This window comes from Pipistrellus hanaki, assembly GCF_964339955.1.
Source record: "Pipistrellus hanaki genome assembly, chromosome: 16".
NCBI lineage: Eukaryota > Metazoa > Chordata > Mammalia > Chiroptera > Vespertilionidae > Pipistrellus > Pipistrellus hanaki.
The window spans coordinates 11,340,206-11,361,350 of NC_140518.1; the positions used below are offsets into that span (position 1 = coordinate 11,340,206).

The window sequence follows — 21,145 nt, forward strand, 5'->3', positions numbered from 1 at the left end:
GTCCCCTGAGAGGGGACAGCGGAGTGCAAAGGGTTAATATTGTTCATCAGGTTTTATACTTTCCTTTTTTAAATTAATAAACTTTTATATTTTTAAGAATAAATTTTAAAATCTAATAATTTTAAACCTTGTTTTTTCTGCCCTGGGAACTGAGAAGCAAACTTGTTTACATGTAAACTTGCCCTTGTGCTATCAACAGATGTAGCCATTCAAATGTGAATGAACACATTGTTTAAAGATAGCTGCTGGCTGGAATTGGATTACCTATTCTGGATGGGAAGGGCATGCCTTTCAAACTGCACATCTAGCCAGCCAGAGATGGATTTCTGTGATAGGATTGATACCCTTTGTTGCATTGTTTGCTTATACTGTCTTTCCAAGTTAGATTTTAAGTGGCTTTCCAAAACCCACACAGCAGGGTCTGTCAGGCAGTCACTTGACATCTCAGGACAAAGAGTTTTGTGTCCAGATCTAACCCTGACTTGCCATGTATCCTCAGGCCTGTCCATGTCCCTCTCCAGCCCTCAGTCTCCTCATCTGTAAATGGGATTGGCGACACCTTACAGGGAGGTGATCTCACAACACCCCCTCCAGCTAGAGCAGCTGTGCCTTCTGGATAGCATCAGCCCGTGAACCCTGGGGGGTGGGGGTGGGGTCGGGGGACTCAGGGAGGGGGGATGCCTGCACCCCAATGTGGACGCAGCCCTGGGCCCCACTTGCTGCAGTACGGTGCCTTCCCCACCTCCAACCTGGAAACAGAGAAGCTACATCACAGCTTGAGTCCGCGCCTACCCCCAGGACAAAGACAGTCATCAGGAAGGAGGCAATCATTTATTGCAGGGCAGGGAGGGGAAAGGTGAAGGTAGGGAAGGAGAGGGAGATTTTTTTTTTCTGTCAAGGGCCATTTGGATATTTGTAATATCACTTTAGGGCCATACAAGATTATCAACAAATTAGCTTGCTATATTTGGTCAAACATTTAATTCACCCCTAATGCTCTGACAGGGCCAGATCCAATGATTTCAGGGGCCTTATAAGGCCCACAGCCCAGATGCTCCCCACCCCTGATTTATTGACTCTTTTGGCACCAGGTTCAACATGTCTCCCCTGCTCCTGCACCCTCCAGCCGCTGGCCCCAGACCCTCAGTGCCAATCACGTTTGCAACCTGAGGTCCCTGTGGGGTCAGAGAGGCACAGGGAAGCAGAAATAGAGGGTTCTATAATTTAAATATGTAAAGCACTACCACCCACCAGACCCTCAGTGGCCCAGCAGTGTTGGCCCAGAACAGGTGGAGGGTGGAGGGGTTGGGGGTGGGAGGTGGGGGCAGGTGAAGCCACGGGAGTCCAGGGTAGAAGGAAACTGGATCACACTTCCGTAGGCTAGCAGGGTTTTATCTTCTGTAAGATAGCGGTAACCCATTTGTCTGTCTTCAAGGCACAGCTCTTCCTGCCTCTTTTCATCTTGAATCTGTGGACAGAGAAACAAAAGGGCACTGAGTCACCGGCCAGGCACCGCACACGAGTCCTGTTGCCCCTCCTTACCGCTGGGTGCCCCTACGCTGCAGTCACAGCGTCAGACCGGGGTGGGCTCACCAGGGCGCACCCATGCTTCAGGGGAGCTTAGGAAATGGCATTTCCTGTCAGCATCCTGAGGATTAGCTAGCATGGAAAATTCCCCTCCTGGGACTCTTGGAGGGCTTCTCTGCTCCATTCTTCCTGCGTACTTTAGAAACATTTAGTCATTCTAAGGGTGTGTGTGTGTGTGTGTGTGTGTGGGCGTGCATACGTGTTTTTGAGTGTTTCTGATCTGCTTACCTCCTGAGCTTGGCCATGGTCCTAACAGTAGACCAGTTTTGCCTGTTATTATCTGGGGGATCCTCAGACAACGCCCCTGAACCTCAGTTTTCATGGTAATGAAAATATGTGACCCCAAGATGATTAACCAAGACAATATACACACAAGTGCCTTCTAGAGCCACGAGGTGATAACGTCCCTGGATGCAGCTATGGTGTGTATTCCACCTCACAGGTAGGAGTGCAAAGGAGCACCTGAAGAATGCAGGGCAGAGAGGCACCTGCCCAAGGTCCCCTAAGACTAGAGGTTGGCAAATCTGGAGTCAGGAACTAACCGTGACCCCCTCACTCTTCCTACTGAGCAGTAATTCGGGGAGCGTGTAAGCAGTTCCTTCCTCTGGGCATAGCCTTCTGTGTTAGGATAGAATGCTTGGCTCGGAGCTCCAAGAAAGCAGTCACTGCAGGAACACACCGGTGCAGGCGAGGACGCGGGGAGCACCCTCGGGCACCCACACCCAGCTCTGCACCCAGGTTTTAGAGGCCTTGCTCTCAGGGCTTAGAAACCTTAACCTGGAGGGACATCGCCATCTAGCGTCCGCTAATCTACGGTAATTCCAGTAGCCTTTTCTGTTCTCTGGAGGAGGTGGTCAGGAAGGGAACAGGGAATGGCACTCACATTATACGATCCTGGTGGGAGCAGGAGGAACTGGAGTTTCGGTAACACTGGATCCCCTTCAGGGAAATCGGTCTCCTCACAGGTGTGAAGCAACAACTGGAAGACGACACTTGCACTGGAAGAGAAACGCAAAAATGTTCACATCTCATCAACCTGGCTTTCTTTTCTCTCGACAACAAAAACCACCCTATCCGGTTTTAGTCTGTGGATAAAGGGTCAGCCTGCATACTGAAGGGTCACTGGTTCAATCCCTGTCAAAAGTGCAACCATTCAATTTGTTTCTCTCCCATTGATATTTCTCTGTCTTTCCCTCTCCCTTCTACTCTCTCTCTCTAAATAATAATAATAATAATAATAATAATAATAATAATAATAATCAATCCTTGGGTGAGGACAGGCTCAGGCTTTGGGAGGGCACTGGGGCAGCCACCTAGTTCTGTGTTTAGGCAGAGTCAGGACACTGGGGTTCAGATCTTAGCTCCTCAACAAACCAGCGGGTGACCTTGAGCAAGTTCACTTGGGCCCCCAGACCTCCCATCTATAAAATAAACCACTTCTGAAATCCCACCATTCGTGTAAGGTTCTGCCCCAATATTGCAGTTCCAGGACTCTGGATCTCATGCTCTGGGGGCCTGGTGAGTCTGGCCCATGCAGGACAATATGGTCCAAGAACATGGGGCTGGATTAGACACCATTCAAGGAGCTCAAACCGAGAGGTACAAGGGAAGTCAGCTCCCCTGCTGGCTCTCAGAATGCCCTGATCCCCTGTCCTCAGTTCTGTCCTGAGCCCCCACCCGACCCTGCCTGTTTCTACACCCCCCACACCCCACCCTCCTGGCTCCTTCCTCCAGGTCTTACTGTTTACAGAGCCCCTTTTGTGTATTTATCATTTTCTAAACAGCCCTGGATGTTAGACATTCTCAGTCCGGTGCTAACGATGGAGAAATCAGTTAGAGAAGTAAAGCGAAGACTTGCCGAAGGCTAGCCAACTCTTACAGCCCCAGTCCTGACCTCTGCCCTTTATCTGTTACATTGTGGAGGCAAGACCCAGGGCCCCTCTGGACCTCAGGCCTCCAGCTGATAACCTCAAGGCCCCCTCCATCTGTCTGCAGGGTCTGGAGGAGGCCGGGCCTCCTTTTGCAGGAGCCAGTGGCTCAGCTGCCTGTGGTTGCCCAGGTTCCTGGTTCTCCTTCGGGCCCTGTGCCCCACCCATTCCTCCTCTTCCAGGAGAATTCTTGCTGGAGCAGGGAAGCCGGAGGCAGAGAGCGGAGAGTGAGCTCTGTCTGCAACCCTGGGTGCCTGCCCACACTGCTGCCCTCCCCAAGGAGAAGCTAAGGGACTCACGGCTCAAGCTGTTCCCATCCTGCGGCCACGTCCCCGTCAGCAGCAGGCACACCAGGACTGTGGTGGTGAGCTTCATCGTGGGCTGGCTTGGGTCTCTCTGAAGTGGTCTCAACGAGTTGGTGAAGCAAGTGCTCCCCGTGGCCCATCCTGCAGTGGCCGGGCTTTTATAGAGCGAAATGGGACCTCCCAGGTGGGGAAGTCACCTGAGGAAGAGGTGGGTACAGTGGCCATGTTGACCACACCCCTCCCCACCCCTGTGAGGGAAGAGACTTACCCGCTGCCCGAGCAGATAGGGATCTTGAAAAAAGTGAGTAGGAGCTGCCCTCTGAGAAGCGGAGAAGAGTGAGAGGAAGTGGCCTGCTTGCGGCTTCTCTGATCCCAATCTTTTCATCCAAGGATGTCCCCAGCTAGAGGGCTCTGGACCAGGACTAAGACACTCCCTTAGCAGGTTTTTGTTCTGCCCTTTCCTGGCAACAAAACACTATAAACAATTATTTATTCAGAATAGGGTTGGGACCAGATTTGTGACTTGGACTGAAGGCTTGTGCAACATAACGAATGAAGTCACATTTAGTTTTGACAGAGTCCAGAAGAGGTAACAGGTGAGAGTACTTCAGTAACGGAGCATAAAAATATGCTTTCCACCCCCTCTCCCCCTGCCTTCACAAGGTGTATTGTTTTGATTCAGGGTCAAACAGCTCAAGAATCACAAACATTCGGAATCCAAACTCCTGTCCTGCCACCGGGCTTCTCTGAGCTCCTGACTTCCTGGTGCTTTCTCAGTTTCAGCTGGAAGCATTTTGCTTGTGGCCCATGACTCCTGGGGTAGCTGGGAGCTCAATGCCTCAGGGGCTGGGATCAGCCCTATTAGGCTCTGTCTGTTCCCTGGACCCTCACCAGTAAGGGAATGTGACTTCTTGAAGACTCCCTCAGCATCACAGGCCTGACCCAAAGGCCAGTTCCACCAGGGGGCAGGGGTCTGCCCACACATGAAGACCCAGAGTCATCATGCCGAACCGCAGAGGGTCCCAGGGCACCCAGGCTGGGGACTTCGAATGGAGTGAAGTGGTGGGATGGGACTACCTGGGGAGGCTTTTCAATGCACTCCAACTGCCCTAAACCCAGAATAGGAAGTTCCAGAGTGGGGCTCTAGCACATGATAAGGATAAAAGGTTCCCGAGTAATCCTAACATGCATCCCATTTCTAGGGAAAAGAGTCACTGAGTTAGGCCAACCTTCATACATTTCAGGTGAAGAAATTGAGGCCCAAAGATAGAAGGTTACTTCCCCAAGGTCCCACAGAGAATGAGCAGCAGGGCTGAGAGGCCCCATTTCTCTCTCTCTCTCTCTCTCTCTCTCTCTCACACACACACACACACACACACCATATATATATACTAGAGGCCTGCCCCCTCTCACAGCCTGGGAGCCCTCAGGGGTGGGAGGCAACCCAGCAATCATGGGGAAGGTGATGCCCCCATCACACCTCTGCTGCTGCCACTGCTGGTAGCACAAGCCTCAGCTGGCCCTGGTTACCTTGGGTGGCTCTGGGAGGCTGGGAAGCTGACATTTGAGGCTTGCCTGCATCTTGGGTCAGCCCTGGGTGGCTAGAGCTGAGGGGACTAGGGAACTCCGGAGGCAGGCATGCAGAGCGGCCGGACCTTACTGGGGGTGGGCCCGGCTGTGCAGCATGCCTGCCGCCCTGGCAGGCTGAGGGGACTGGGCACCATCATCTTGTGGTTGTGGGCACCGTCATCTTTGAGGGTGTGACAGTCAATTAGCATATTTCCTCCTTATTGGCTGTGGGTGCCTCCATATTTGTAAGAGTGTGACAGTCAATTAGCATATTCCCTCTTTATTAGATAGTATATTTTGTACTAATTGGTTTGCATTTCCACTCTGGGGGTTGCCTAAAACACCCAGTGGGCAGAAAAATATCACAGTCACTGAGGCCAGCTTATTCCTCATGTTTTCGTGCCTCCTCAAAAATGCAGCAACCTATTGAATTCTACCAACTGCCAGCCCACATGGTTGATGCCGAACTCTAAACCAGCTACAGCCTGTCTTTAAAGAACAAAATCAAGCCTGGTCAGGTTACTTCAGGCACAAATGTCTCCAGGCCTCAAGTTCATTTGTCATGCTCTTCTCTGAGATGCTAAGTTTAGAAGCCTAAAACACTGCACTTCCCACACTCCTTTGCACTTGGCTTTCTCTAAAGTTCTGCAAATAGTAGACAATTAGAAGGCAGGAGGATGGAAAGCAACTTTTCTGTTCCAGATCATGTTGATACCCTGAATAGCAAGCTCAGACTCCCATTCTATGAAGTTTTGAAGAATAAAATTTGCGGACAAAAAAGATTTAAAGCAAAAGTTAGAAGCTTATTGTAAGTGTATACAAACTTCCCTGAGGAGGGGCACCCCAAAATGGGAGATCCCCCTCCCTCCCCTCTCTAAAATGGGGGGAAAAACTTAGTCTAGTGAATCTCTTTGTCTATGGGTTTATAAATGCTGGCCACATCTTTGTCTTGTGTATGCTACTTTCTATTTGATCCTTCTTCAATTTATGTCCCCCATGCTTTCCTAATTGGCCACTTTCCTTCTTTTCCCTGCATGGGATCAGTTTCAAAGCTCACCTGGTGCCCCCTCTACTTCTGCCCTTATCTTGTAACATTCTTGTAAACAATATGGCAGCTTGGTGCTATCTCTGCCCATCATGTATGGATTCCTTTTCCTAAAACTGCTTCTTCTGTCTCTAAACTCCTTTCAATGAACCTCCAGAAGAAGAGAAAGCCAAGGCTCCAGCCTGCAGCTTCCTCTGGTGCTGCCAGCACCAGTTATACCTGCCCCTGGGAGGTGCCACCCTGCCCTTAGCTGGTCAAACCACACTGCACTGATTGACTGAAGAGGTATGAGCACCACGTATGCAAGTCCTTCCCTCCATTCAGCTCTGAGTGTGCAGGAATTTTAACTCCTTGCTTCAAGCCCCAAGCCTAGGATTGTACACTAGTTACTGCAGTTTCTGTGACCTGGGTGACACCCTGGCTCCCTCTCTCTCTCTCTCTCTCTCTCTCTCTCTCTCGGCCAACTTTGCAGGAAATGGTGGGAAAAGCACCCCAGCCTTTCCACCTTACAGATGAGAGGCAGGAAGTGGCAGCAATCTGACTCCAACGTATGCCCACCAAACCCAACGGGACACCATGATTCAAGTCATGCCCACAGCCTGCTGGGAAAGTCCCCCCAGGAGCCCTTCTCTCTCTGGGGAAACAGAGGGACAGCCTGGGGCCCACCACAACCCACAACCATTTCCCAGTACACTCTGTTCCCACAGCCCCGGGCACCCAGTTGGCCTGGGAAAGGGTGCTTTTCTCTCAGGCTGGATTCCCGGGCTTAGCTCAGAGTTGGCCTACACTGAGAGATGCCACCATCACCATGTGTGTCCTGGGTTGCGGAGTGAGCTGATCAGGCTACAGAGAATGCTCTGAGCTTACACAGCTCACCCTTCAGAACCGGAGTTGGGCTCACCCCTCAGAACTGGGGCCAGGCCTCGGACACGCTGACATTCGGGTCTCCTGGCCATCACCTCTATCCCATGGTGCAGGGGTGGGGAATGTCCGTCTGCTGGCCTTATAAGGCCCGAAAAATCATTTGGTCCGACAAGGCATTAAAGGGTGAATTAATTAAATGCTTGACCAAATAGAACAGGCTAATTTATTTTTATTTTTTCACAGGGGCAAGGCTAATTTATTTTATTTTATTATTTTTACCAACATTTAATGTACATTTATTCTTAACACATGGAACATATAGTATAAAGATTTCATACTGAATAAATGATATTCATGAAGCCAGAAAAGGAAAAAAGGAGGAATTTACATCAAGTTTTAGCTACATGGTTTGAAATACAAATATGCAGATTTTATCACTGAAAAAATCTCAATTGTGTTTCTTCATCAGGAACTTCAACTGAACCTAGAACTTTTTCACACCTCGATTAGAAAGAAAACAAAACAAAACAAAAACCCAGGAAAAAATAAACTGTAAGTTGATTGGCTGCTGAGACAGCAAGGACTTTTTACAGAGACCTGTACAGCATCGCGCCAAGGGGGGTGATGTCTGGCAAGAGATTAAATAGCTGTGTCTCTCTTTGTGCAGGTCACCAACTTGTTAACTCGTCAGGGGTAGCTGGGAGGGGGACCAAACTGTGGGGACTCAAGGGTATGTGCAATGTACAACGTCATATATATACACACATGGCAGGACAGTGGCTGCAGCTAAAGGTTAAAACCAGTTCTAAGAGGTGATCCCAGGGTTATTCATACAATCAAGGAGGAGAGAAAGAGGTCAGGGTGTTGTAGATTCACACATGATACTTTGGGGTGGGGGGAAAGCCTTTTTTTCCTCTCCTGAAAGTTTGTTTCTTTCTTTATTTATTTTTAAACATATTTTATTGATTTTTTACAGAGAGGAAGAGAGAGGGATAGAGAGTTAGAAACATTGATGAGAGAGAATCATCGATCAGCTGCCTCTTGCACACTCCCACTGGGGATGTGCCCACAACCAAGGTACATGTCCTTGACCAGAATCGAACCTGGGACCCTTCAGTCCACAGGCCGACGCTCTATCCACTGAGCCACACTGGCCTTGGCCCTCCTGAACGTTTAACTAAAAACATTTTTAAAAACTACAGCTTGCTGCTAACCCAGAGGTTTTTTCTTGTTTCCATGTGAGACATTATTATTACAGGATGTTTATAGTAGCAGGTGTACAGTACAGTACATGAAGGGGTCTACACTCTACTGCCCAGGCCTCTCCAGTGAACAGGGTCTGTCCACAACTTCAAACTTCTCGGCTTCTGCAAGATTGTGAATGTACAACAATAAACCACACACAGTTCAGCAGTCACTGTTTTGTCCTTCAGAGGGTTTTTTTTTGGTATATATATTTTTTACCATTAAAACAGTTATGAAATGTGGCATCCCATTGATGCAAGGACCGGGAAAGCTATTTTTATTTTATTTCCGCCCCCCCCCCCCCAAAACTCACTGTAAACAACAGTAACTTTGGTTAAAATAAAAGAAGTTTTCTATGTAAGCAGAGCTTTGTTTTTTCAAATAGGGTAAGGTCCTGAAGGAGTGAGGACAAGGAACAGGAAGGTAGAAAGGTGAGGGGAACTGGGAAGAAAGAGAAATAGACTTTTTTCCCAAGGGAGAAGCTGGACAGCACAGGGCTAACTGGATTTGGAGGTGGTTTTGCATAAATAAAGGGCAGCAGTCAGTTTCTAAGTTCTCCACACACGTACACGCACACGCACACGCACACAGGGGGGGAGGTGTCCCATGGTTGTTATGATTGGGCAATCAAAAAAAGTACGTCATGAGAATCCAAGATGGCTGCACAGGTAAACACTTAGCCACAGCCGCACACAACAATTTCAATAAAATACAACTAAAATATAAAATGGACATTACCCAGAACTACAGGAAAGTCGACTGACTGGAAATTCTACAACGAGAAGCAAGGAGAAAACCAGAAGGAAGCGCGGAGGAGCTGTAAAAGCCTAAGGTACGGAGACACGCGGCACACGGAGAGGACGGAGCCGGAGAGGAGGGAGGCTGAGTGCCTGGCTGGCGTTCCCTAGCGGGAAGGAGATAAAAGCTCCGACTGCTCTGAACCCCAGTTCTAGGCCAGACCCCGGGGACCCAGGCTCATCCAGAGGGAGCTGGGCTGCAAGGCAGAACCCCGGGGGAGCGGCGAAAGGAGGTCCCAGAGGAGCGCACATTGCGCGTAGAGAAGGGAAGGTTGCCTGTGCCGCGGGATTGCCCTGGCGGGAAGGAGACAGGAGCTCCAGACTGCTCTGAACGCCACCTCCAACTCCACTTCCAACTGAACTGAACCCCAGTTCCGGGCTCATTGGGGGAAAGCCTAGACTGTTTGGTAGCAGGCAAAAATCAAGGGCACTTTTCTCTCAGAGGTGCTTGCAGCGAGTACTGAAGGACCCTGAGCCGCAGGAGCCGCATAGGGCGGGGCTGACAAAGCCAAGGCTGTAGGCTCCACCCTGAAACCTCGCCCCATCAGGGAAGCTGCGAAAATGCGACAATGAAATAGATCACAAACGAAAGAAATGGAGGACAAAAAGTGACCGGATATAGAGTTCAAATCTACGCTTATAAGGTTTTTCAAGAATTTCCTAGAAAAGATGGATAAGACCTATGAGGATATGAAAAGAGATCAACTAGAATTAATAAAGAATCAACAAGAAATGATAAGGGATCAACAAGAAATAAAGAATACATTGTCTGAAATAAAAAATATTATGCAGAGTCCTAAAAACAGAATGGAAAATCACAAGAATCAAGTCAAAGATTTTGAACATAAAGAGCCAGAAGACACTCCTCCACAGAAGCTAGAAGGCAAGAGAATCCAGAAAATTGAAGATAGTGTAAGGAACCTCTGGGACAACTTCAAGCGAACCAACATCAGAATTATGGGGGTCCCAGAAGATGAGAGAGAGCAAGATATCGAAAACATACTGAAAGAAATAGTGACAGAAAACTTCCCCCACCTGGTGAAAGAATTAGACTTACAAGTCCAGGAAGCCCATAGAACTCCAAACAAAAGGAATCCAAAGAGGATCACACCAAGACAAATCATAATTAAAATTCCAAGAGCAAAAGACAAAGAGAGAATATTAAAAGCAGCAAGAGCAAAGCAGGTAGCTACCTATAAAGGAGCACCTATATGATTGTCAGCTGATTTCTCAACAGAAACCATGCAGTCCAGATGGGAATGGCAAGAAATATTCAAGGTGATGAATAGTAAGAACCTACAGCCAAAGATAATCTATCCAGCAAAGCTATTACTCAGAATTGAAGGTCAGATAAAGAGCTTCACTAATAAAAAAAAGCTAAAGGAGTTCATCACCACCAAACCAGAATTATATGAATTGCTGAAGGGGGTTCTTTCAGAAGAGAAAGTAAATAAAGATAAAAATTATGAACAACAAATACGTGACTATCAACAAGTGAATCTAAAAACCAAGGAAATTAAAAAAAAAATCTGATGAACAATATTAACTGTTGAATATAATAGAATCAGAGGTATGGAAGGGGAGTGAACTGACGATTCTTGGGGAAAAGGGGAGAGGGGAAGGTGGGAAGAGACTGAACATAAACTGTACACCTATGGATGAGGACAATGGGGAGTGGGGAAAGGGCAGAGGGTGGGGTGGGAACCTGGTGGAGGAGAGCAATGTTGGGGGGTGGGGGGGAAAGGAACATTTGTAATAATATGAACAATAAAAATTTATTTAAAAAAAATAAAGACAGGAGCTATACTTAACAACAACAACAAAAAAAGTATGTCACAAATGACTGTGAAACCAATGAGTTCATCAATGGTGAGATCGCGAAGTCCAATAGCTGTGACTCATACACGAGAACTCGGTGTTTCTCTTTCACTTTCGGGCAGCCTGCCGCTTCATGTCCACACTAGTTGGCCTGGCTCTGCTGGAATTGCGTGGCAGCAAGGCTGTCCTCCAGGAAGCTGAGGAGGTTGCCTATGCTGCCCTTCTGCACGGCGATGGCACGGGCTGCCAGGCTGTCTCCCTGCGCCAGGTTGGCCAGCAGTACCACATATTGCCATACTGGTTGTACACATCTTGCTGAGGGGAAGGCTGGGCAGCTTGTTGCTGGCTGGCCGGCTGGGGCTGGGCTGGGGGGCAACTGCTGCTGCTGGGGCTGCCCCTGCCCAGTGCTGTGTGGCACACTGTACCCTTTCGTGCCCTTAGGCAGTAGGGCCATATGTGCTCCTCATCAGCCGCTTGTAATTCTGCTGCTGCTGCTGCTGCTGCTGATACATTGTGGTCTGCTGGCTGAGGAAGGGGCTAAGGCTAATTTATTTTAATAATGGATTAGATTCAAGTTGCTGGACCAGAAAAGTCGTCTTCTAATGATTTCTTTTTTTAAAATAATTTTTAGATTTCTTTATTGATTAAGGTATTACATATGCAGCATTTGCTATATTTCAGAAGAGAAGTCAGTGAGAATGGCGGATAAAGTCTGTATGGGCATGCATGTAGGACAGGCAGGGACCAGCTCGTGTGAAGCCTGGCAGGCCATGATGAACTTCAATTTTAATCCAAGGGCATTGGGAAGACAGCTGAGAAACAGCAACACAGAGTGGAGATGTCCATAGCAGAAGGGCAGGCGGGAAAGAGGGCAGCTTCCGCCAGCATGGGGTGTGCCAAGGGTGTGCTAAGGGTGTGCCAAGGGAACGGACCTGTGTTGTGACAGGACTGACATGGTTAGGTGTGGGGGAGAGAAGAGGAAGCATGACGTTGTGGTTGGCCTACGTCAGCATTGAGATAAGAGCAGCTGGATGGAGCTACTCAAGAATTGTGTATCTTGGGTCTGATCTGGGCCTCAGTTTTCTCTATTTGGGAAGAAAGGGAGTAGAACTAACCAACTTCTAAGAATTCATAACTCTCATAGTCTATGACTTTTTTTAAAAAAAGCAATCAAAACAATCTGTTTTTAAAAGTTCCAGTTCTTTTTAATAATGCCATCAACGCATGTGAACAATCACTCAAAACAAAAGCTAGTGCCTGGACAATAACCTACTTCTAATGTAGTTTCCCTCCACTCCAACCTGACTCCTCCCAACCCAACGTACCCAACACCCTGAATTCATGAATTTATAAAACGTATGTATTTTTACTTTAATAAAGGGCATCATGCTGTTTATAACTGTAGGGACTTGCTATTTTACCCAATAGTATTTTTTTTAAAAAAATTATACATCCATATCACTGAGTGTCACTGCAATTCATTGTTTTAACTGCTGTGTGATATTCCATCGGGTAAGTATACTACTAGTTTATTCATCTGCTCCCTCTTGGTGGGCATTTGAGTTTTCCTCCAGATTTCTGTCATCGTAAACAGGGCAGCTATGACCATTTTTGTATAAGCAAGACTTCTGTTAGGTATAAGTAAACCTGTGAAACTGCTGTTTTAAGAGATTCACTGTTACGAGATAGTTCCATTCATTTTCCAAAGTAGATACATAAAAACACCAGCAATGCCTACAAGACCATGGTGTAATGTAAGGATCCAATGGAATCTTTTCTGCCAGGTGGATTGCCATTTTCACAGGCCTAATTTTTGAAGTCTCATCTCTCCCCATTGACCAGACAGATAATTTCAACCATATGTGGTTCTGTTTCCGGGCTTTCTCGTTTCATCCCATTGCTCACCATTTCCATCTCATTGACGTAGAACTCAGAACAAGTCAGCGTATCTGGTCAAGTAAGTCCCCCTCTCTGTTTTTTTTTGCTTGTTGTTTATTGCTTGTTTTTCAACTGTACGTGTTGCAAAGGCCTCATCAAACATCCGGCGTTTCCTCTCATTCTCCTGCACGCTCTCAGCGCCCAGCTCACCCAGGAAGGGCAGGGGATGGATGACAAGCCTGAGGCCACACAGCCTGGCTCCTCTGCAGAGTCACCAGCAAGTGCATGCTGTCACTGCTGAGGATTCCTGGTGCCAGCAAAAACTATGCAGGCAGGCTATATCTGAGTCAGCTCATTCTCACCGAAAACAAAACCCCAAAACAACAACCCCCAAAAACAAATAAAAATAAGTGAGCCTGACACCTGGAGATGGTTCATATTGAAAGAATTCAGGCAGTTGGTCTCCACCATAGAGGAGTGTGTGTGTGCTGGTATACACCTCCGAGCAAACTTTACTAATTTGTGGATTGATGCTTTATACCCATTCTATTCTTAGTCCTTGAAAGAGGAGGCAGTGTGACTAGTCTCTCTTAGAGTCAGTGAAACAAAGGGTTAAATGAGTTGCCAAGTCACTCCAGTTCTCCATCACTTAGACAGTGGGAGTAAGAAAAGCAGTTCATTGACAAGGTTTTTCATTGCTTAATTGTCCCCATCCCGGTTGTTAGGCAAGCACATACCTGGGAACTTGGGGCCCACCCTGGACCAACTGAGTTTTAGTAATCTCTGCATTCATTCACAACCCAACCCCCATACCCAGATGAGTATGGTCCCTTAACCCTTTACTGGGGTGATTCTGGTGCTCCTCCTCCCCTTTACGGAGGGCCCTCTCTGAACCCATGCGCTGTTGTCAAGGGGTCCAGCCCAGACCTAGGGGCGGGAGGAGGGGAAGCTGGTGAAATCGGACAACCAATGGGTCCGGGCTGCCTGTCACTACTTGAGCCAATTAAGCAGGGACAGGGTTGAATCACATTTGAGTGTGTTTATTCCAGTACTGAAGGCATTATGGGAGAGCAGCAGGTCATCCACAAAAATATGCTCTGTAGCTCTAGCTGGTTTGACTCAGTGGATGGAGCATCAGCCTGGGGACTCAGGGGTCCCAGGTTCGATTCCGGTCAAGGGTATGTACCTCGGTTGCGGGCACATACCCAGTGGGGAGTGTGTAGGAGGCAGCTGTTCGATGTTTCTGACTCTCTGTCTCTCTCCCTTCCTCTCTGTAGCCCCCCATAAGCCAGCTGCTTATATTGGGTAGGACCAAGATTTCAAGGGGAAGGTGGGAGTATAGGCTTGGGGAAGTAGCAATGCGGGTTGGGGTAGGACTCCATTGTTTGGGCGATGAGGTTGTTAATCTTCCCATGATAATAGACAATTCGTGACTAAGACTGGACCACACTCCAAGTTGGACTCCCAGTCCAAGGTAGACTCCAGCTTCTCCAGCTTCCACTGACACAGGTCCCGTGGACATACAATTCCCAGCCAGGTTAGAAGGTTCTTTCTTTAACCAACACAAGGCAATCATGGTTAACAGAGCATGATTAATATTTCCCATAACCATAACTAGTCTCCATTATTATATCCCCCCCCCCCCCAACACTGGGAAGCCCTCTCCAAGCCACCTCCTGGGTTCTGAGAACCCTTCTGGCCCCTGCAGAGTCACACTTCCTCCCTCCCACATGCAGTGGCCCTCTTGGTCTCTGGAAAATCCCATGGCACCTTTCATGCTCAAGGTGGGTGCTCACAAACCAAATTTCCACCCAAAAGCTGAATGAGTGAGGCGGCATTCAAATTCTCCCAGCTCCGTGGTCAGCAAACTGTGGCTCGCGAGCCACATGTGGCTCTTTGGCCCCTCAAGTGTGGCTCTTCCACAAAATACCACGTCCTGGCCGAGCCTATTTTGAACAAGTGGCATTAGAAGAAGTTTAAGTTTAAAAAATTTGACTCTCAAAAGAAATTTCAATCGTTGTACTGTTGATATTTGGCCCTGTTGTCTAATGAATTTGCCGACCACTGTCCCAGCTATAAAGACCCTTGTGTGTCCTTCCCTCTGCTTCCCGACCAAATAACACGCAGAAGACTGTGTTTAGAAGCCTGGGAAATGGAGTCAGTCAGACATAGGTTATCTGACTTGGAGCAAATTCCGTAACCTCCCTGAGCCACTAGGAAGCAGTTACTGCCTAATCATGACCACACAGTGATGTTGTGGGAGTCCAGTACGATAATGCATAGAAAGTGTTTAGCACAGGGTCTTGGCTCAGTGTTGGTGCTCAGAGAAAGTGGGGGCTTGAAATGGAACCTTCCCTCTCTCTGAGGCTCTGAGGAGGCGGGGTGTTGTCACGTGATCAGAATGGATCAAGAATCAGATCAACTTGGTGGGGGATGGTGGACAGGAAGGAGACCAAGAGAAGCCCAATGCTGTGTCAGTGGAAGCTGGAGAAGGGACAGTGACTCAGACAGATGTACCCACTAAAAAAATCTGCCAAATATGAACCACAGGAAGTAGATAGGGATTTAGGCAGAAGGACATTCCCATAGTGGAAACCCATGGGCAGTGTTCTAGGGAGGGGGTGGGTGGGGGAAGCCCAGATGGGTAGGGAGGAAGGAGATTAAAACTAAGGCTGGAGAACAGAGACGGGACCATAGAACCCAGGGTCTCTCAAAGCCCCAATGAACAACATTAAAAAAAAAAATGGCAATACTTTACCAGACAAAATAGACTTTAATACAAAGGCTATGACAAGAGGTAAAGAAGGATCCAGCAATTCAATTCCACTTCTAGTTATTTATCTGAAGAAACCCAAAATACTAAATAAAAAAGACATATGCATCCATATGTTCATTGTAGCATTACTTATAATAGCCATTATTTATGGAAGCAGCCTAAGTGTCCATCAATAGATAAGTGGATAAAGAAGTGGTGCATATATATAAAGGATTGTGACTCAGCCATAAAAAAGAATGAAGTCTTGCCATCTGAACAACATAGATGGACCTAGACGGTATTATGGCTACCGGTAAGTGAAATAAGTCAGACAGACAAAGACAAATGCCAGTTGATTTCACTTATATGTGGAATCTAAAAAAACAAAATAAACAAGCAGGACAGAAATAGACCCATAGATACAGAGAACATTTGTAGGGAGTGGTTATAGGGTTAAGCTTCGGACTGACCTGCTGGCAAAGTCACAAACAAGTCCCAGCTTAGTCCTCTTAAGCATAATTAAGCTTGATCTTGTGACTGCTCCATAGATCTTTCCTGGGTAGCTAATGGACTGTAGGATGGGCAGCAAGTGCTGCCAAAACAAGTGAAACTTATAAGATCATTGTAAATTACCTTGTTTACCCCTGACTATAAATAAGGCATCAGCTTTGCAGTCTGCATCTGTTCTGTGGCCTTAGCAAGGCAGAGAAGATCCACCTAGACCCAGCTTATTCTCTGTCTGTCTTTTCTTCATCCTTCACCGGCCCTCCCTCAGGCTCTCGAACCCTTGGCTGTGCTGGTGCAGCACAAACATTTTCACAGGGTTGCTGGGTAGGAGAGGGTTTGGGAGGATGGGTGAAAAGGTGAAGGGTTTGGGAAGTACAAATTGGTAGTTACAGAATATCCATGGGGATGTAAAGTGCACCTTAGGGAATATAGTCAATAATATTGTAGTAACCGTGTAAGATGTCAGAGGGGTCCTAGATTTATCTGGGTGATCACTTCGTAAGCTATATAAATAGTCTGATCTTGGGGTTGTACACCTGAAAAATATACTACTGTGTATCCCCGAAAATAAGACATCCTCCGAAAATAAGACTTAGCGCATGGAAAGATAAGACATCCCCTGAAAATAAGACCTAGCGCAACTTTGGGAGAAAAAAATTAATATAAGATACTGTCTTATTATCTGGGAAACAGGGTATTGTGTGTCAACTGTAACTTACACGTTTTTAAAGGTGAAAAAACAAGAAGGCTGGAAAGAGCAAGCTGTCTGGGACCCAGAAAGGACCTGGCTCAACTCCAGCAGAATATGCTCTGAGCTCTAACCCCAGGGTCTTCCGTGGTCTGCATGAGTGGGGACAGCATCTCTTCTTCCACTCTCCCAAGAAAGTGGCTTCGCAGCTGACCTAAATCAAGTGTTGACACTGTGCCAACGCCTGGCACTAACTCCTTCAATCCTCATAATACGAGATGCAATAGGTTCTGTTAGTCTCTTGGTTTATAGCCAGGAGAACAGAAGACTTTGCTGAAGCCTAGAAAAGAAAAAAAGGAACTCCTGTCGATCAAGCCCCTACTCTGTGCCTAGGGCCAGACTATCTTGAGCTTTATCTCTGGATGCCTCTCGGGTCTCAAACCAACCCAACCCAACCCTGGAGAAGGTAGCCCTTGGCTGAGGACCCCATGGAGAGAGAGCCCTCACCAGCTAGACAGTGGCAGAGCAGGGATTCAAACCCGGACCTTCTGCACTCTCGTATCCATGCTTTCCTTCCAGGCAGGTAGTGCCTGGGGCTGTCAGGACCAGGTTCAAGTTCATACTTCCATGACCTGGGACGAGTAACTCATATCTCTGGGCCTGTTTTCCTGGCTATAGACAAAGGCAGGTAGTAGTACTGTTGCTAAGAGTGTTGTGAGGATTGAAGGAGTCAAATCTGATCCAGTGTCGGCACTTGATTTATGTCAGCTGTGGAGCCACTACTCAGGAGAGTGGGAGAGGAGCATGACCCCCCACCCCGATGCAGGATGCAGTTGGGAGTATTGGGCTTGGGGCCTTTAGAGTTACCAGGGGCGTGACCTTAGACAAGTCACCAGACCTCTCTGAACCTCATCTCTAGAGTGAGAATAATACTGACTGTGAGGGTGCAGGTGGGACATCAGTATATGACAGCACCTACCATGGCTCAGAGTGAGCAGAGCAGAGCAGAGGAGGCAGGGACTGGAATTCCCCTGTGGTGGAGGGTTCCGGTCAGCGGTGGGCAGTGTGAGGGAGAGGGGAAGGGATGTGGAGGACATTTGTGATGCCCAGAAAGATCCAAATTTCTACTGTGAAACCAAACGTGGGCCTTTCCCCAGCCACTGAGAGAGATTCTGACATGCATGGAGCAAAGATGAATGGAACATTATGGGGTTGGGATCTTTAGGTGGTCACCAAGGAGTTGACTGTCCAACGAGAACTTCTTGCTGTGTAACCCGGGTGGAAGTCACTCACCCACTCTGTTTCTTCTCTTTCTGGTGTCCACACTAAGAGAAAGCGAAGTTCACCAAGCCCCAGGTGGGAGGGATGAAAAGGCAATATTAACCACCAGAAAGGAAAGAGATAGAAGACCTCATCAAAGAACCGCCCAGTGGGGCATTCAATGGTGTCTCCCTGGCTTGCGGTTGGGGTAGGAGGACTTCACAAGGTTCGTGTGACTGAGGAGGATCAAGCCACAGAAACCAAAATTAGCAACAAGGTCGCAAGCAGGGAAACCCTTTGTGGGCACTGCTCTGCCTTTCCCCCGTAACAGCACAGAGGGAGCTGAGCTGCTGCAGAAAAAGGTGGGTGTGGATGGCTGCTCCCCAGCCCCCTTCTCTCTCCCAGCTCCCACCAGGTCAAAGTGGAACCAGCATGAGTTGGGGGTGATAAGGGGAGGAAAGATCTGGGATAATATTCCAATGGTGTATCTTTCCAGCTGTGTGGCTAGAGTCTCCATTTTCTTGTCTCTGAATGGGATGATGATACCTACCTCACTGAGTAGTTGGGAGGAGAAAATACAGCTATAAGATCGGTATCTACTGGTATATGTCAAAGTGCATTAATCTTCACCACAACTCTGTCATGGTTTCAGCTCCATTTACAGAGAAGGAAACAGCTTAGAGAGGTTAAGTGATTTGTCCAAGTCACACAGCTGGTAAACAGCTAGCTGGGTATGGGACACCTGATCTATGGGGCTCTATTCATGTTTTAGAGCTGAGAAATAGAGGTTCATTCTCCCCTCTGAAATCTCTCTCTTGGTTCCTATTCCATCCCTAGTGGCTACCCCACTGCCACTGCTGGATTTACTCCTTGGCCTTGGCCTGGGACAGAGGCGGCCAACAAAGAAGTCTAGGACTGTGATCTATTTACTCTCGACCATACCTGCTGCTGGCTAGTGGTGTTTCTTTCCCACAGATACCAAGAGAGATAATCTAGCAGGAGGAAGTACATGACCTGGAATGAATTTCATTGCGGTTGGGGTAGGAGGATTCAAGATCATATCTATGATCTTGAATCCAAGTTACCTTAAACACTGCTTCTTCTGTCTGCTGTGTTATGGTAAAGGAGTGAACTCAAAGAGGACAGAATTGAAGGTGTTGCATCCAACAGAAAATCAGGCCAGTGATGTCAGACCAGCCAGACCAGCCACACCTTTCTTAGATTCCATTCTGTTTTGAGCCATAACATGTCTACATCCACAGGTCATCTATGATAGATTAAATTAGACAAATACTGAATACTCATTACATCCAAGCCATGTGAAAATGCCAATAGTCATCCATTTTCATCTACAAAATGGTGATTTTAAAAAATATATATGCTATTGATTTTTTACAGAAGAAGGGAGAAGGATAGAGAGTTAGAAACATTGATGAGAAAGAAACATTGATCAGCTGCCTCCTGCACCCCCCCCCGCCCCCCCACTGGGGATGTGCCAGAAACCAAGGTACATGTCCTTGACTGGAATTGAATCTGGGGCCCTTCAGTCTGCAGGCTGACGCTCTATCCACTGAGCCAAACCAGTTACGGCCAAAATGGTGATTTTTTTTTTTTTTTAATGGTGTAGCCTGGAGATGATTGTTAAAGCCATAGCATTGTATCAGATCACCAAAGTCTGGATGTAGGCATAGAAGAAACAAGGTCCATTGACAGTCCTGGCATTCTCCACTGTTTAAGTACCAAGAAGGTGAGGAGAAACCAAGAAAGAACACCAAGAACATGGGTGGGAGCGTGTCCATGAGAGACCAAGAGAATATAGTGTCCCGGAAGTCAAGAAGACAACGTGCTTCAGGGAGGAAGGAGTAACTAAGCCAGATGCTTTTGAGAGTTCAAGGTGAATGAGAATTGAGGCCTGACCTTTGGCTTTATCACTGGGGACCTTGACAAGAGTTACTAGGATGGATTCAGAGAGAATGGATTCCAGAGAGAAGCCAAGGAAGGAATTGGAGACAGCAAGTATGGACAACTATTTACAGAGTTTACTTTTTCCTTAAAAAATAAAACAAAAAAAACAGAAAGGGCTGCTGTATTTGAGTTTTTGATGATAGGCAAAAAGCTGAGAATAGAATATTTGAAATAAAACTACACAGAGTGCCGAAACCGGTTTGGCTCAGTGGATAGAGTGTCGGCCTGCGGACTGAAAGGTCTCAGGTTCGATTCCGGTCAAGGGCATGTACTTTGGTTGTGGGCACATCCCCAGTAGAGGGTGTGCAAGAGGCAACTGATGGATGTTTCTCTCTCATCGATGTTTCTAACTCTCTATCCCTCTCTTTTTCTCTCTGTAAAAAAACAATAAAATATATTTAAAAAAATAAAACTACACAGAGCAAGATTCTAATTCCTTCTTACCAGCAATTAGCGAATCCCTTACTAAGACAATCATGTCTATGTATAGAGCTCACCTGGATCCTTCTTCTCTGTCACCCAGATCTGCTGATACTAGGCCCAGACTGGTCTGATCCTATGCCAGTCTGAGCTGGGAAGGTCACTTCCATGTATCAACATGTTTCACATTAATTACAAAGATGGTGTATGCCTTTGTGCAAAGTTCCAATTTTAAGCAGAATTCTTACTACCTAGTAAGAACTAGGCCTTTTAAGACCTGGTAGTCTTGGTAGTTCAAGACTTGGTAGTCTTGTATTTATCAAGACTTGCAAAAACACCTGCTGTTATCTGGAAGGACTGCCCTGTCTGGCCCTACAGCTCCCGCTGGGAGCTTGTAAAAACACCAAGACACGAACCCCTACCGACTTCAAGTACCCATGGCCTTTCCACTATGAAGCACTGGCCCTTGAACCATTCTTTGAGATCTTAGGGGAAGTAGAACCTGCAATGTCAA

General features: G+C 47.3%; 1 long non-coding RNA gene across 1 annotated transcript; it reads right to left on the minus strand.

Annotated features, from left to right (window-relative positions):
- Positions 1-1,087: 1,087 nt before the first annotated feature.
- On the minus strand, positions 1,088-3,944 carry LOC311611315. Its single transcript, XR_014793098.1, has 3 exons — positions 3,815-3,944; positions 2,471-2,585; positions 1,088-1,468 (listed from the first exon to the last, which is right to left on the minus strand). It is a non-coding gene; the product is annotated as an uncharacterized lncRNA (long non-coding RNA).
- Positions 3,945-21,145: the final 17,201 nt, after the last annotated feature.